A 17,993-nucleotide genomic window follows, 5' to 3' on the forward strand; every position below is an offset into this window, starting at 1 on the left:
AACTTACGGAACAAAATTGCAAGTGGGCACGCTTGTGTAACAACAGTAACATTTATAATAAGCACATCAAAATGCTTTATGCAATCCCAAATATTATTGTTCAGATTACAACATTTAAGCACATCGAATGAATTAGCAACAAGTATAGCCCGCCCAAGACCTAGCTTTGGCTTGTTCAAGCCTTTCTTTCCAAGTTTCAGCTCTCTTCAACTTCTCCACCTTCTTTCAACACTTCGCTTCTTCTCTCGCTCTTTTCACGACGACAATTTCTCCCGTTATAGCTAATAACTCAATTTTGGCGCACTTTCTTCGAATGGTGCATAGTCAAGGTGGCAGTGATACTGTGGCATCTTGTGGAACTGTAGCAGTAAGAAACATAACCGCAGAGAATGATGAAAAGACTGAAGATCGATTGATGCAAAGTCGAGGGGCTGGAAACGAACAGATGAGGGGCTGGAAACGAACATAACCTAAAGCAAAGCTTTGCCTCCAGATTCTCCATTTCTCCTTGAGCCATACTTCTCTTTTCTACAATATCAATGAGATTAGAACTCAGTCTAATTAAACTCCCCAAATGTAACCTAAACCAGCAATATTAAAATTTGAAAATAAAAAGGGAGAAAGAAGTTATCAAAAAAAGCACCGGTCTATCATTATGATGTTTCCTAACTAGAGCCTAGCTAGCAGACAACATTAGATACTATCCAATGGAATGATGCAATGGAACACAACCCTCGACACAGTTCAACTTAACAACACTTGATAAAACTCTAACAAGGCTGCCATATCTAAACCACTCTTAACAAGTCCAGACATCAATGAAGTCCATGACGCGCAGATAAAAATATCATTAGAACTAGTGAACATTTAGAATCAAAGAGTTTTGAATAAATCTATACTTACAATCGACAGATTACGTATTATTTTTCTCCGGACAATTTCTCGAGTCATGGTTAGCAATCATCCCACATCCGTGACACTTTCTTCCTGAATTGTTTAGGGCTATCTCTTTGGGGGATTTCCATCTATCCGCTTTCTTCTTCCCCCTCCCTTTTGTTTGAGAAATGTTGGGATTCAAAATCAATAGCTGAAATAAAGACCGAATTAAAATAAATATTTATATCAAATTAAACACCGAATTAAACACTAAATTTATATCAAATTAAACATTCAAATAAAAAAAACGTGATGTATTAACCGGTTATCGAAGGCTCTCGCGAATCGGAGGCTCGCGAATCGAGGCTCTGCGAACTTCAAGCGTCTCCTTTGTAGGAAGTCTCATTAAACTTTGAAATTTCAATAGCCATTTCACCAATCTTTTCAATAAAATATGAATAACCCTCAAAAGTATGCGACGATCGTGAAGCCACTTGAGAAGCAACCTTGATAGAATGAGCCACTCTCAAAGGTTCATTTGAGACATTCCGACCACAAATCCAGTATCAAACTCCGCTCTATAAGTGTTAGACTTTTGCATCCACCGCGTCAATCTAAAATGGTTTGGAATCTCTTCAATCTCGTAAGCGCATAAAAACCTTTAAGATATGACCACAAAGCAAACCCATAAACTGAAAGTACTTGCATTCGTGATCTCTCCTCTAAGGTTCCTCTATCGAAACTCACTCTCCAAACTGAATTCTTCAGCGGGTCTCTCCATTTCACCATGTAGCTTCCGGTTCCATACCTGTCAATTTGTTCCCCATCAATTTTGTATTCCATCTTTGCCTTTTCTAGTTGCTCTTTAAATTTATTGAATATTGAGATCGTATAGACCTTCGCGGCATGCATAAGGATGAAAGCATCGTTAGGCACAATCCGTGAACTATGCTCGGTGCGGTAATCAGAATCTCTTTCTTTCCTAGCAAGCAAAGTCAAAGACTTCTCATTACCATGTACAAACTGCATAAAGCGTGAGTCGCCGAATTGACAAACGGGTCATAATGAGCATTCATCGATTCACTTCGACCCGGTGGTGCATGCATACCGGCAAAAAGGTGCCATCGAGATAACAAGGAACCCATTTCTCCCGCGATTGAATATATCTCTGTCAACCAAGGATTTTCAGACAACTCATACTTCTCAATGATTGTACACCATCTTCTCTCAAAATCAACAATCCTATACGAAAAAGAAATAGTGTTCTTCAACTCAGTTACCAATGTCTCAAATTTGGTAAATGACATCTTCTCTTGGAATTTCTGCATAATATGCCAAAGACAGTAACGATGACGAGTATTAGGAAACACTTTGGCAATGGCTGCTGTCATCGCTCTATCCTGGTCAGTGATGATTGCAGTTGGCGCACGACCACCCATGGCTGCAAGTCAGGCCTTAAATAGCCATATGAATGTATCTTCTGTCTCATCAAGCAACAATGCGCAACCAAACTGAATCGACTGATAATGATGGTTGACTCCAGTAAAAGGGGCAAAAGGCATGGAATATGCATTAGCACGATATGTGGTATCAAAAGACACAACATCTCGAAATATTCATATCGGCATCGGAGACCTCCCATGAACCCCCGAAAAAGTTCACCGCAGTCCCATTTTCATCTAAATCAATAGCGTAATAGAACCGGGGATCCTCAAGACTCTTCAAGATAAAAAATTGCAAAGACGCGGCGGTTGCATCACCTTCTTTAGGCATCTTTACGGGTCAAACCATAATAATGGTTCCAACAATCTTTCTGTGTAAACCCAACTTCCTCTCCATGGAAAACAGATGCCACTTTCCCAACAGATAAAATTGTTATCACTAAATATCTCGGTCAAGCACTTCGCTGCTTCAGGCATATGTTTGTTAGTTTTCATGCAAATTCTCTTCGATGGGGTCACCAGACCGTGACTATGGTCATTATGAGCAACGCTGACCTCATATATCTCTTCATGCATTCTTTTCTTAATACGAATTCTAGCTTGGCAACCACACCGGATAGTTGATGTATTTCTTAATCGGACTTCATCTCTCTTATGAGTCTTAACCCCTTCACGTGAGCAAACCAAGAAAACAACCACTAACCAAATCCACCTGATTTTGTTGCTTAGAAGTCGTCCGAACACGAGTCTCAAATCCCTCTTGTTGACCATACTCTTTGTAATAAGTCTTTGCCTCGTCAATACTTGTAAAAGTCATTCCTATATAAGGAGCAGCTAATGTTTGCGTGCCTTGAAGCAGGGTTTTAGTAGACAAAGACCCAACCACGTCTTCTTCGATATTGATTGATGTCTCTGTCTCCATTTCTATAAATCGAAAAAATTAAAAATATAAATAACTTAAACAGTCAAAAATCCCAATGTACATAAACAATGTAAATAACTTAAACATCGAAACTCTGACAGAGTTAACCAAATATGCTACTTCACCGAACTCTGTCAGAGTTCAAAACTCTGACAGAGTTCACCGAATATGCTAGTTCACCGAACTCTGACAGAATTCAAAACTCTGACAAAGTTCACCGAATATGTTAGTTCACCGAACTCTAACAGAGTTCACAACTCTGACAGAGTTCACCGAACTCTGACAGAATACGGCATGAAGAATATGACAGAGTTCAAAACTCTGACAGAGTCAAAGTTCACCGAATATGATACTTCACCGAACTCTGACAGAGTTCAAAACTCTGAAAGAGTTCAAAACTCTGATAGAGTTCACCGAACTCTGACAGAGTTCAAAACTCTGACAGAATACGGCATGAAGAATACGACAGAGTTCACCGAACTCTGAAAGAGTTTTGAACTCTGACAGAATACGACAGAGTTCAAAACTCTGACAGAGTTCACCGAATATGCTACTTCAACGAACTCTGACAGAGTTCAAAACTCTGAAAGAGTTCAAAACTCTGATAGAGTTTCGGTGAACTCTGTCGTATTCTTCATGTCGTGATTCTCCGAGTTTTTTGAACGATATTAATACGACAGAGTTCAAAAACTCGGCGAGTTCACCGAATATGCTACTTCAACGAACTCTGACAGAGTTCAAAACTCTGAAAGAGTTCAAAACTCTGATAGAGTTCACCGAACTCTGACAGAGTTCAAAACTCTGACAGAATACGACATGAAGAATACGACAGAGTTCACCGAACTCTGACAGAGTTCAAAACTCTGACAGAATACGGCATGAAGAATACGACAGAGTTCACCGAACTCTGACAGAATACGACAGAGTTCAAAACTCTGACAGAGTTCACCGAATATGCTACTTCACGTCGTATTCTGACAGAGTTCAAAACTCTGAAAGAGTTCAAAACTCTGATAGAGTTCACCGAACTCTGACAGAGTTCAAAACTCTGATAGAATACGGCATGAAGAATATACGAGTTCACCGAACTCCGTGAGTATCATTTGACGAGTTCACCGAACTCGGACGTAATCTGACGTGAAGAATAATGACATGAAGTTCACCAAATTGTGCGCCTTTAAACGAGGGTATTAATCATAACTATAATCATAACAACCTAAATTAAATCAAAATTCAAGGTTTTATGGTATAATGACAATCCAAGTGTCAATTAAAGCATTATTAATAGGCAAGCACCATAACCAAATGTGGACTATAGTTGAAGTGCCAAATGATACCTGTCAGAGAAGAAGAAACCAAGTGAAGAAACCTAATTGCCAAATGATGAGAAGAAGAAGCCGAGAGTGCCGAGCCGTAGAGAGAGAGAATCTAAATTTCGTTTTTTTTTTTTGAACTGAGTTGTCTGTAGAGTATTGGTGAAGATCGGTTTTTTTTTTTTTTTTTAGAGAAGATGATGAAATATCGAAATATCGGTAAATATCGGTAAATTTGTTGAATTAGATCTTGAGATCTAGAGGGCGAGATCGGACGGCTCAAATGAAGAGTGAGATAAGGGTGGCACTCTAAGAGTGGCACCCTAGACAAACCGTATATATATATATATATATCAAAGTGAATCACGTACATGCAAAGAACTCGTAGCAATTTGAAAATAATACCAATGAACTCATAGCAATGAATAGATATATTTTCAACAAAACTTCCTTGCCTATGCCAACCACAACTACGTACATCAGACTATATGAAAACTACATATTTTAGTTTCGTTAGAAAGAATTATTGATGAGAGTAAAACTCTCTTATCATATGAAAAACTCAATTTGAATTGAGTTTATTCGCCTAGCTTTTCGCCAACTTAGTGTTAAGATTTGTTTTTGTTTACAGATCCATTTATACACATGTTCTAACTCTTTTCGTTTGCAATTAGGATCCAACACTATTTTTTAATGTAATATTTCAGGCAACCGTACCATCTATAGCTCTATCACTTTGACCCTAATCTCTTTTTAACTTGTGAATTGAATCTTTTACACAACTTAAAAAAACTCATTCACAACACGGTGAAAGTAGAGAAATTGATAGCACTACATCTATTCCTAGGCTAAGATTATTCCTACCATGCATCAACAAAATTCAAGAAAATATCACTAAATATAATTAGGTATTCACATGACTTTATATAAAGGTACACAATACACCTGTAGTTGGGATTGGTGAATGGATTATATGGTTAAGGGGCTGCATTCTATATTCCTAGACTGCATAGCTATTACCTAGCTTGATGATTGATGATTGGCACCTTAATACAAACGGTTTATCTTTACGTGTTAGTTAATTAGTTCTTCAATTTTTCTTTCCTTCTCCCAAGTCCTACGGAAAGATTTTTGTAAATATGTCGTGGATTTCTTAATAGGAAGATTTTCGATTGTAAACTGGATAAGAGTGTAAGATTTTGCTCAAATAAGATTTCTTATTAATGGAAAATTGCTTAAGGAAGTTAATCTCACTACGAACTGGTTTCCTATTAGTTTAAGTTGTATTAGGAAACTTCTCACAATTTAAGTGATCCATGTGGCTGAACCAAGTACTGGAAAAGTGCCACGTATTAGGAAAGAAATTGTCCACCTCATATGTACTCTTCCTTTAATATAGAGAGAGGTGATGGCTTTAATAGCTGCCCTAGATTTAGAATTAGATCGATTAGATTGGTATACAAAAATAATTGAAAACCAACACTTAATTTCAATATTTTTAAATTACTATTAGGTTTTATTTAAAAATATTTCGCTAGTATCAGAAATATCACAATTTATCTGGATTTTATCTCGATAAGATGAGATCCACATGCGGGAATTGATTCACCATATTTCGATACCGTTTCGTGATTCCATCCAAAAAAACAAAATAATTGGCACTGTGTCATGATTTTGTACTATGCTACTCAACGTACACTTTTCTCGAATCCGTTGCTATCTCTCTCAGCCAACTATCTCTTCTTTATCACTCCTCTCAAATTCCCACCACTAAAAATTTAAGAAACTCTAGAAGCGATGGAATTTGTAGCATCGAAGCCATGAAATCTTCGGATTCTTCAAAGAATGATGACTTTTTTTATCCGAATATATTGTTGAAATCAGGTTAGGGTATTGAAATTTCCTCCTTTTCTTACTTTCCTTCTCTTGGTTCGTGATTCTAGTGTAATATAGTTCGAAATATTTTATGTTTGCTGTAAAATTTGAAACTTTACTCTTGATTAATAGAATTTGGTTACTTATATGTTTAATTTCATGTTGTAGAAGGGTTGGGTGGATGATTTTTTTGGTTTTGTGTGGGCAAGAAGGAACAAGTTTCACACTTGATGATTTCTATCTTCATATCTGCTTAAGAAAACTTTTTTTTTCTCTTTTTTTGGAATGGCTTGGTATAGACTGAGTGGTGTTTGTTTAATTGGAGCTATGGATGGATTTAGCTAGTTGTGGAATTTCTTGGGGTTCATGGTAGAACTTTGTTTCACTAAGAAGTCGAACAAGTTTTGGGTGGATTAGATAGATTACTATCATTGTCCCTAGAAACCTCGTGGGTGTGCATTTTTAAGACTATTCTTGGTATTTCACTCAAACCAAGGTAGAAGTTAGAACATTGGGCTGATGACTTTACGTGAACTATGTTTTTACCGTGACTATTTGGGATTTTCTGGGAGATGTTTGGAAAATTAAATACAACATCTACCATAGTTTTATAAGCATGTCTAGTTTATACATTGCAGGTCTCAAGCTCGGATAAAGGAGGAGAGAAAAGGGGATTCAAGGACAGTGTAAACATGTACGTGACTCAAGTACATTTTTATATTCCTTTTATTATTATATATCACTGGTTTTACATCAGATATTCACTATGGTATGTTTGGACTACTAAATATTAGTTTTGTTTTAAATTTCATGAATAAATCGTTTGCTACTTGTTCATTTGCTTCACCTCTCATCATCTTGTTTTTGATAAACTACACTCACATTCTTCATATTTGACAACATATTGTGAAGTGAAAGTACAGTAAGAGACCTCAAAGTTGTCTTAATATTAAAGTGGTTGGGGGTGCTAGCAAACCTTTGAATGGTCTTGTATTAAAATTTTAGAATATGCAATGGAGCTTTAGAGTGTAAACCAGCATGTAAGGTGACAAGGCTAGACCATTTAGTCAGAGTCTATGTAAGTTAAATTACAAACATATGGATGGTTCAATAGCTTTATCAATGCGGTGAACTCAATGTGTTTTGGCTCCCGGAATTTTCCCATTTATTATTTCTTAAATGCTTTTTTAGGCCAAAAAATTTCTCTACAGAATGGTTGGTGTCTCTATAGAAATTTGCTTTGAAGATCGACAAGGACTCAATATGCGGTTTTCTCTGGTAGGCAATCAATATTAGTTTGTGATATTATGGATCCATAAGCTTAAAATGGCAAGAGCGCTCATATTTGAGAGGTTGATAGTTCGAATCTATCTGGATCCAATTATATTTTTGTTTTTCAATTATATTTAAATTTGTGCTTTTGTGAATTAAGCATAAGTAATGTCACTGGGCTTTTATAACATCACTTTTCAATAGTGATATCAAATTACTAAATATTATATCACTAAAAAAGTGATATTGTATTCTTATAAAATAACTTTTGGTTATCACTTTACGAAGTGACGTCATATTTTTACCCTTATAACATTTTTTGCAAAAATAATCTAAAAGGTTACGACATCACTTCCCAACATCAATTAAAAGGTAATGTCAATAACACCAACTTTTAACAAACATCACCATTAGTCACATCACTTTCGAAAGTGATGTGATATAGTTTTAACTTCACTTTTCCAGTGATATAATAGGCCTTTTATGTTATAGTACGTGCTCGGGCTGTCATTCAATGTATTACCTAGAACAACATCAAATAGTACTTTCCAATTAGATAGCCATTCGATGAATCAGCAAACACAAAGAATACTAACCCTGGACAGCCACTCCCTGAATTACCCTTTTTAGGGCAACACAAAAATAGTTCTATAACTATGAAAACTACATTACTGGAAGAACAATAAAGAACACTCGATCTAGCATAATATTAAATTACAAAACGTAAACCATATTCTATACTTCCATCCCCTTATGTGGGAGATAAGACAAAGAACTAACAAAACATAAAGAACATACCTAACTGAAGAACACTATGAATAAAAAAAAGTACCAAACCCTAAGCACCGGCTTCATCTCCTCCTTTGAAGGAGAAGATTAGCCTTTCATGAAGAAGGAATAACACGAAAAGAAAGAGAATAAGAACATAAGACTAGGGAGATTAAATTATTAAGACTTGGCTAGTGAAAACTGAATCTGTTATTATTATTTTGCCTCAAGTTCTGGAGACAAGAAAATGTATTGTGAATTGGTATTTACAACTAGTATTGAGGTGCTCTTTATATAGGGGTGTTTTAATGTGCTCTTGAAACATCTAAAACATGGGTTTTTGGATCCAATCTCCTATTACATATTGACCTCCTTCCGATTTCAATTTATGTTTTCAAAAACAATGAAGAGATGTAGCTGTAGGTCGGTTTCATTCGTTTGGACGCACGGGCTAGTGCAATTCCATGCGTCCCAGACGTATGAGTTTGTTTTATTTCCCTTTTTTGCTCCAACTTTTGTTCTTTTTTTGCGAGTTTTGGTCCAAATAACGTGTCCATTTGCCTTGTGCTTCCAAATAAGCTTTAAAACATGTCAAGGTGCTTTATTTTCATAGCTTTAAACCTTTAGCCTTATCCATAATTATCCTTGAGTTTCCAAGTGATCTTTAATGCTCCAAATTGCTCATTTTTGCTCCTTTAACTTTAACATTTTGCAAAAGTATTTTTTTCACCTGTAAAGTCATAAAACATAATTTACAAGTATCATTAGTTCACTAAGAGGGACAAACAAGAGGTATAATCGAGGGTTAAAAAATATTTTTTGAGCACTTATCAATAGTCACCAAAGAAACTATAAGCAAGAGAATAACATTTAAAGATCTGGATCGTACTAGTGAGGAGAACAGTTTCTGTCCGAACTCACACCTAAAAAGACAAGAATTTGTACAAAAATGTAGGATTCCCTCTGCTAGGGAAAGGGCATTGCTCACTAATTAAGATGTCAAGGATTCTAAGCTCCAACGGTGTTAGTGCGACTAGCAGTTAGTTGGGGTAAGATTCCAAGCAATCTTTGATGGAGCAACAAGTGAAAAAGATATATAAAAGGAAAAGAATGGTTGGTGATAAGTTTTAGTTCTAAAAGAAGCTAAGAAACTTACCTTAAAAGGGAAGGAAAGAGGCAATTTTTAAGTTCAGAATCGCAATTAAAATCACCTTTAGAATCTCCCATGATGTCATCAAAGCCCATATGGGGTAGTAAATTAGAAATACTTCAAATTAAACCCTCCTATATATATAGGGTTAGTTAGACTAGCTAAACTCCATATTGTATGATTCCTTAGACATAAACCCCCTATATGTTATTACTCCATCACATTGATACATACTTATGTCCAAATTTATATTAAGTTGTCCAATTAATTGATTTATGTTCCTTTAATTAGTTTGTTTCATTGGTTTACAAAAATCGACATGAATGCGATGAAACGGGATGAGATTAGATTGGAAAATGATCATGGCTTGATTACAGATAGGATACTCGATACAAGTTTGAAAGTAGTATAGAGAGGACATCCTGAGATAGTTGTGAAAAGTTGGAATGATCATGCCAAAGTTAGAGGGCGCCCGCCCCTTCTTCACAGTATGCACAGAAACAATATATTTTCTAATTTTGATCAAATCCCGAACTTCTTGCATACGAATTAGAAATTCCCAATTCCATTCAAACACCGAGGGCAACCTTCCTAAAAGGGTTCCAACACATGTTGCCCTAAGAGGAAAAGGGAACCATATAAAAGCAAAAGAGGTAGAACAAATTGAAAGAGCCTCGGGAAAGCAGGAAAACATGATTTATCTTTGGAGGCCGAGAGTTTTGGAAGAAGATGAAGGGGAGCCTCAAATGCAGAAAAGAGAGAACAGGAGAGGAGAGGCCGAGACTTTTAGGCAGCACAGTGAATCGGAATTGGGAGCAGAATTCGAATAGAGGATAAAACAAACTCGTTGACTACATGAGTTTTTCTATCTCTTTCTTTGGTTTTTGTTTAATTGATATGTGTAGCTAAATACATGTTAGGGCTGAGATGAATCCCTAGACTTGCATAGGTTTTTTTTTTTTTTTTTTTTTTTTTTTTTAATGTTTAATGAGTTTATTGTTCTCAGAATTGGGTTTTGCAATGAATAATAATTGATTGATTCCTCTTATATTAATAGGATTACTTTCATTAATTATATCTTGCATGTTAAAATTTCATGTCTTGACTAGTTAATAGTTAGATTATTCTCTTATCGATATTAATGCACTACGTTTATCGTTTAATTAAATCTGTGAAAAACTGTGCTATAAAAAAACAACTTAATTTGCTAGGGATTTATATTTTTGTTTGCTAAAATTCAATCAACCTAATATATAGATATTTATAAGAGCTTAACGATCATATCTTTGAGCAAGCAAGGGTTATCTTTCCCTCATGCTACTTGTAATGAAAAGAGAACTTTAAATTAATTAAACCAAGATAATCTACAACGGCCGAGGGTGGATTCGAATGCCTTAGTGTTTTATCTATTAATTTTTTAAATCTAAATTTCATTGCTTTCATAGTTAAATTAGATAGCTTTAGTTATTAGCAATTCAAAATCCCATAAACAAATCTTGTTTGGATTAGGTTAGGTAATAGTTTAATACTCAATTGTCCCCAATTGCATTATCTGTGGGATCAATCTCGTTATTGTTTGTCTACTACAATAAACTTTGTACACTTGTGAGTATCATAAAGTAGGGTTAAATTAGTCTATCTATTTAGGATGTTTAATTTCCTATCACACACCAACGTTGGCATTTCACTTAATATATATCCTAACTGCCCTTACATATCGAGATCCGTTATATAGTCCTTTGACCAATCCACCTTCCCCAAATTTATATAAACCTAGCAACCACCATTATGTTTCAGACGAACTCCTCTTTCTCTCCTCCTCTCTCCAAGAACACAAATTGGCTTCTCTCCTCCTATTTCCAACACGCAAAATTTGCAATGGTGAAGCGAAGCCACATGACAAAATATTGTATATTTGCATAGCAATACATACTAAACAAATGCAAGTCATTAATGCATAGCAACATATATATCAACTTAACAAAACAGGACTGCTTTCTGACTCGCGGCTGGGATTTATTTTGAGGGGTATAAATCGAGGGTTACAATAGTGCCACCAAAGTGTGTGAGTTGGATTAGAAAATAAATGGGATATTAATCATGGAATATTAATCGTGAAAACCTTTATTAGAAGAAACCCTTTCAATTCGTTCGCTCTCCCATCCCATCCGTTCTCATCGAAACGAAGCGAAGAAGAAACCAATATGTTCTTATTTCGCCTCCTACTTCCTTCTTCTTCCTTGATTACAGCGTGACTGCGATTAGAAATGAAAAACCATTGAACAAAAAATTGTTCTCTTTTCTTCTCTCTCTCACGCCTCCAAGATAACCCAATTCTAATCTTAAAAGGGACAAGGTGTCATCTTCTTCACCAAATTGAACGCCGGTATCTTTAGTTTTCTTACCATGTTCTTTAGTCACAATTGGTATTATTTTATCCGTTCTTATTCTTCTCCCACCCCTCTATCGATAATCCATTTCAATTTTGACGTATTGAGAGAAAGAATAAATGGTATGGTGTGGAGAATTATTGGTCTTTCGTGTTCATTTTTTCTCCCTCTTTTGTTTGTTTATTTTGCATTCTTCGTTGAAGACTGTCTCTTTGTTTCTATTTTTGCTGACTACTAAAAAATGTGTTGTCGGTTTCATAATTCTGGATTTATTTTTCTGTTTTTCGTTGTAGTTGAGCAATGGAAGCAGTAGATTGGCAAACACGAATCACAGAAGGAAGGTTTGTACACCTCCATATTCTATCACCTGAACTTCATTTAACTGAATCATTTTTTTTTTGTTTTTAAGTTATTTCTTTGATACTTTTTAAGCTATGAGTTATAATTAGTTGATGCAGTTTTTTTTTTTGGTCATTGTTGAATCAAGGTTAATATCAATTTGATTTGTTTATACCATCTATATATTGAACAATACGGCATAATAAGTAAACCATCTAATACAATCGTCTTATATAGTCTATATACTAGTTAATAGAAAGACAATAGTATGTTGAAGTGTTCAAAGAAGCTCTGAGAAAGTTGCCGTTTGATGGAGGGAAAAAACACAACAACCTATCCTTTATTCACACAATTAGCGATTCACTACTTTTTTTCTCTTCCACATTATTTTGGTTGTTAGATTTCTTAAAATGTCTGGGTCTCTCTTTATACTCTTTCACCATTGATCAGTAGTGCCGCCAGAAATTCGTGTTGGTAAGCATTCTTCACTATTCAACATTTTTTTTTTTTTAATCCCAGATTGATTAAAATACCATACTTTTGTTGCTTACATTGATAATAATCGAAAAAATTGTTGCCATGGTGTTCTAAATTACAGAGATTGCTATGAGACTTTTGCCCTTTAGCATCCTCAATGGATTTATTTCGCTACCTTTAACATATTTCTCTGCCTCTATGGATTATGTACTATGAACCAAATGAGGAAAATTTATTGATTTTCCCCTTTTTGTTCCCTATAATCTCAACTCTTCTAACCTGTTACTCTCGCTGGACTTTTAATCTACAAACTCTCTTTCCATCCATCGCCAGTTCTTAATATTTCTATTGGCTTATAATTGAGGTATACCTTATCCTTTTAAAACTTGGGTATTTAAATTTGAGGAAATTTTAGGATTACTTCTTGAATGTCTACAGGTTTAATTTAACAGGGATGCAAAAATTTTAATTGGTTTACTGAAACTCCATCTTTGTAACACAGAAATGGGTCATTCTTCTTGATTGACAAAGAAGTAGATAACAAATTGCAGAATGGGCATTCTTTTTGGGTATTTCGTGTAACACAAGTAACCAATTTTAAATCTTTGCAAATATTAATGCCACTTTTTAATTGATGCCACGTAGTTAACCAATTGCTTATTAGTTATTACAATGTACAATAATAGCCAGTTGCTTAGAATTGTGATAGTATTTATCTAATTTTTCCTTTTCCAGCACAAATACTAATTTCATTAAAAGAAAACTGCATTTTATTCTTACACTCAATCATATATTTCAAATGTGACGATCCATCGTCATTTGGCTTGCTTGAGCATTGCACTTCTTTGTTAGAGCTCCCTTCAAAGTGTTGGTCTCCACATCCAGAGGTGTATATATTAGAAAGTTAAGGCATATGCATGTAGTGAAAAGTAAGCACTATTGTCTGTATGCGGAGTGGTATTTGGTCATTATTTAACTGTGGATATGGGATAATTTGTTTGATATATCTAATATGTTTTTCAAATGCTCATATTGTAGGTATTACCAAGCAATCAAATGAATTTTGTGTAGTAGTCTATGTGGATTTTCTACATGCTCAACATGCTCAAATTGTCAACTGCTTTTTCTAGAATTTGACTTAGTTTTTATGCATGTCATTCCTTTTCGTACAATATTGCGCATTCATTTAGAAATAGTTTTCATTTAGAAATGAAGTCTTTTGTACTAACCTTTATTTAAACTCTATACGACCTTCTATTCTATTGAATTAAAAAGTTGTTGCTTATTGAAATGGATTCTATGTAGTAACTCCTACCTTTATTAGCCGGTTGCCTTCTACTATTAATCACCCAATTCGTTGTGCCATTCCGAGCTCCTTTTAATCCAATCCTTCAGGTACATCATGTTCTAAGCTCTTTGATGTGCTATTAAGATTTCTTATTCCAATCCTTTGACTATATTGAAAAGGTATCAAAGAATGTATAATAAATCCTTTCCCCTGCATTGTACAAGGTCTTCCTAACGAGAACACAAAATTTCTTATATCTCATTGAATTGTTTCAATGGACAAAGAATGCCCACAATTTTCCTTTCTACCAAGAGAGAAGGGGGTGGGGTAACAGACTAAATGGGTTCCCTTGAATTGTTATGAAATATTGCATTTCAATTTGGTCACATTTGGTATAGTTGTTTTGTTTTTTTTGGGATTATTGTCATTGTAGATCTCTCCCCCTATATAGAAAACTTGATGCAAGGAATTTAGGGAATCGTCTATTGTCACTTTTCCTCTTTATAAATTTATGGATGGATATTAGTGCTAATCAATTTGGCGTAAGAGATGGATTTAAAGAAAAATGCTTAGGATGTATATTTTTATCCTAAAAAGACTAGGTATTTTGAATTTGTTTACTAATCTCAGTTAATAAGGGTTGTGGTACGAGAAGCCACAAATTTAAGATGTTTTACTATTTAGTGGTATGCTTCTTATTCAGCAAGCCTTTGCAATGTTTTTTTATTTTTTTTTTTTTTTTATTTTTATTTTTATTCATGTACTTATTGATTGTATATTTATATGGTATCTTCTATTGCATCTTGAAGAAAAACTAAAATTTAGTGATTGTTTGTTGTTTAGTAAAAAGTTGGCCTGGATAATGTGTAAATACTATTTATCTCATTTTCTTTGCGGCGGCAATATTACCACTCATCAAATTCTGTGTAATCACATATTACAAGGGTCCTACATTCCTACTTGACGCCAGATGGAAAATCAAGGGTTAGGTGAAGTCCATTGTTGTTTGTACTTTTGCATCATCATGTGGATTCTCACCTTGCAGGTGGGAAATCAAGGGTTTGGTGAAGTCCCAATTTGCTGGTCCCCATATGAGAGCTAAGGTATAACAAGATCCCTCTCTTGGCCTCTGTATATGTTAATTAGTTTGTAAATTAAAAAATTGAAGAATAAAAAATAAATAAAAATAGATAAAAAAATAATAATGAGTGACTTGACATTAATCATGGGTGACTTGCCCTAGCTTAATGCATTGACAAGATATCTCTCACTATATTTTTGTTATAGGTCATAAGAATACTTTTGAAGGTTTTGTTAGCTTTTTTACAATAATTCATATGCCTTCTGTTGACATGCGTTGTTACTACAAAATAGGTGTTCTTAGATTTTCGTGCAACAAAACAGTATGATAATGATATAATGAAGGATAAAACACTAGATCAAGTTAAGAACTCCGTTACGTCTAGGTACATTCCTTAAAGGATCTGAGTTTATTCATTCACCACTTTTTGTTTTCGATTCAGCTAATTATTTTCATTTATATGTAGAAATATATGTAGATGGATTTACGTACTCTTTTAAGTTGTCTTTATAATATGTTATAGGTGTAGATTAAGAATAGTAAACTTCGATGTTGAATTTCAGTTCATTCAACTATATTTGTTGTTATGCAATTGTTAATACTGATAGTATCTTTGTAAGTCAAATAAGTGCTTGAGTACCCATAAGGAATCAATCCATCTCATATGGATTCCCCATTTAGGGAAATGATTACTAATGCTACATTAATGATTACTAATGATTACATCCCCATATGAGATGTTGATGAGACTGCAAGGAGTAGGGCAAAGTATTGGCAATGCTACTAACTCTATGGCAGAGCTATGGGCCGCTAGGGATGGGCTTAAAATGAGCATTTGTGTGTACCAGAGTCAGATTATTCTTTTGTTCTTTAATTCCCTAATCGAACGTGTGAGTAAAATTAGCATTGGAACGTGTTAGGAGGTTGTATATTGCTAAATGTTGTTATGTTAGTACGTGTTGGAAATAAGCCAATTGTATTTCATGTGTTTGTATTGAAACAATCTTTTTGTTCATCTTAAGTAAATAATATATCCCTTAACCACCATTGTGTGGGTGTGTGTTTTAATCAATGTTTTCTGTTTTATATTTCATGACAGTGTCAACTGCATAGATAGAGCACATTTTCTCGAAGGAGGGTTTATATGTTACTATCGTCTAATTAGTTTGTTCTTAGTTTATGTTCTTTGGCCATGTATTCTATTTTATTGACGATATTGTGATGTGGGTGGGTAAATCAGTACTGCAAGTGATCCATTCTTCCATCAACAAATAATTTCCAGGGGATTCTCTTCAATGAATTAGTGTGCATAAAATCAGACTCTGCACCACTTTTGAAATAACACCTTTGGCAGTTGTTTTTTTATTTATTTAATAGGTAGATATCAATGTGATCGAAACTTCTCTCTTAAGAGAAGACTAATAAAAATTGATTAAAATACATACTACTATTTTCACGTCAACGCAATTCTAGAACAATCTGTGCCGAAGGCACGGGCACTCACTAGTAATAAAACAATGCATAACACGTAACTATATATATATATTCAATATTCATAAATTGCATAAAACCATCTCTCACACATGGCTACGTACATGCAATACCTTGGAAATAGCAAATTGATGAAGAACGATGGCAATATGACACACACGAAGAATGATGGGGAGTAGCTTCCAATAAAGATGTCGGCATGTGCAATTGGATTTTTATTTTTATTATTATTATTATTAACTAAAATACTTTTATAAGAAAATTTTGATTTTTTTGATTATTTGTGACAATGTTTAAAATAGTTAGGAGATCATATTTACAAAAAAATTAGCCTAATCTAAAACTTATAAATGTTCTAACAATTTTGAATTTGTTTACGTATTTTTATAATATATATCCCTATAACCCCTCCCTTTTTAATATAGCCCTAGGATAAAACCCAAGAAATTCATTATAATAGATTTACCAGCACCTTGAGATTATCCAACGGAGTCCTTTAGGAGTTGGTGGATAGGTTGTTCTTTATTGCTTTTGATCTAACAACTCACTTCAAATAATTCCTTGAAAGTGAGATTTTTGCTTTGTTAGCTACTTAGTGCCTTTTGAAAAGGATTTTGGCTATGGACTGTCTTTTAGAGATAATGAAGGCAACTTCAAGCTGGTAGTTGGCAAAGCTCTAGGGATTGCAAACAACTATTGGGCTAAGTGTTGCGCATTTATTGAAGGTGCAGAAATAGAAATTGATAGAGGATGGTTTAACATGTGGATTGAGTTTGATTCGGCAGCAGTAGTCGTGGAAACTAAAAGGAAGATGGGAGTGTTGTTTGAGGAGAGCTCAATCTATTTTTGTGTCACACATATGGAGAGAGGCTAATCTTGTATTAGACGTAGTAGTTAAGAAAGCATCAAGTATGCATATAGGTGGATATTTCGAACACATGATCAAGCCCCCATGGGTGTATAAATGGGAGATGCCATATCATGTTTACCACAGGCTTTCTTGATGGGAATGCATTTTTGCATTCTCTTTTTTCTTGTATTTTTTTTTTCATTCTCTTTAATACAATTTTTAACTTACAAAGTAAAAAAAGAAAAAAAAAATGTTATCTTTTAGTTTGGAACATTATATATACTAGCAAGATGTACGGGCTTTGCACGTTGTTAACAAACAAATTTATTACATAGTATACAAAGGTTAGTAAACCATTACATATATAACACATCCTAAAGCACCCGTCCATTATGGAATTTATTGGTGGTTGGATTTTTTGAAGAAAGTGAATTGTATCATAAATTTTGACATGCCTTT

General features: G+C 34.5%; 2 long non-coding RNA genes across 2 annotated transcripts; one reads left to right on the forward strand and one right to left on the reverse strand.

Moving 5' to 3' along the window:
- Positions 1-260: 260 nt before the first annotated feature.
- Positions 261-1,169, reverse strand: LOC147509136 (uncharacterized). Its single transcript, XR_015216509.1, has 3 exons — positions 904-1,169; positions 471-528; positions 261-359 (listed from the first exon to the last, which is right to left on the reverse strand). It is a non-coding gene; the product is annotated as an uncharacterized LOC147509136 (long non-coding RNA).
- Positions 1,170-6,215: 5,046 nt separating this feature from the next.
- On the forward strand, positions 6,216-16,556 carry LOC147509137 (uncharacterized). Its single transcript, XR_015218363.1, has 5 exons — positions 6,216-6,437; positions 7,067-7,122; positions 12,302-12,349; positions 15,158-15,215; positions 16,293-16,556. It is a non-coding gene; the product is annotated as an uncharacterized LOC147509137 (long non-coding RNA).
- The last annotated feature ends 1,437 nt before the right edge of the window (positions 16,557-17,993 follow it).

This window comes from Coptis chinensis, chromosome 3 (genome assembly GCF_015680905.1).
Source record: "Coptis chinensis isolate HL-2020 chromosome 3, ASM1568090v1, whole genome shotgun sequence".
Lineage (NCBI taxonomy): Eukaryota > Viridiplantae > Streptophyta > Magnoliopsida > Ranunculales > Ranunculaceae > Coptis > Coptis chinensis.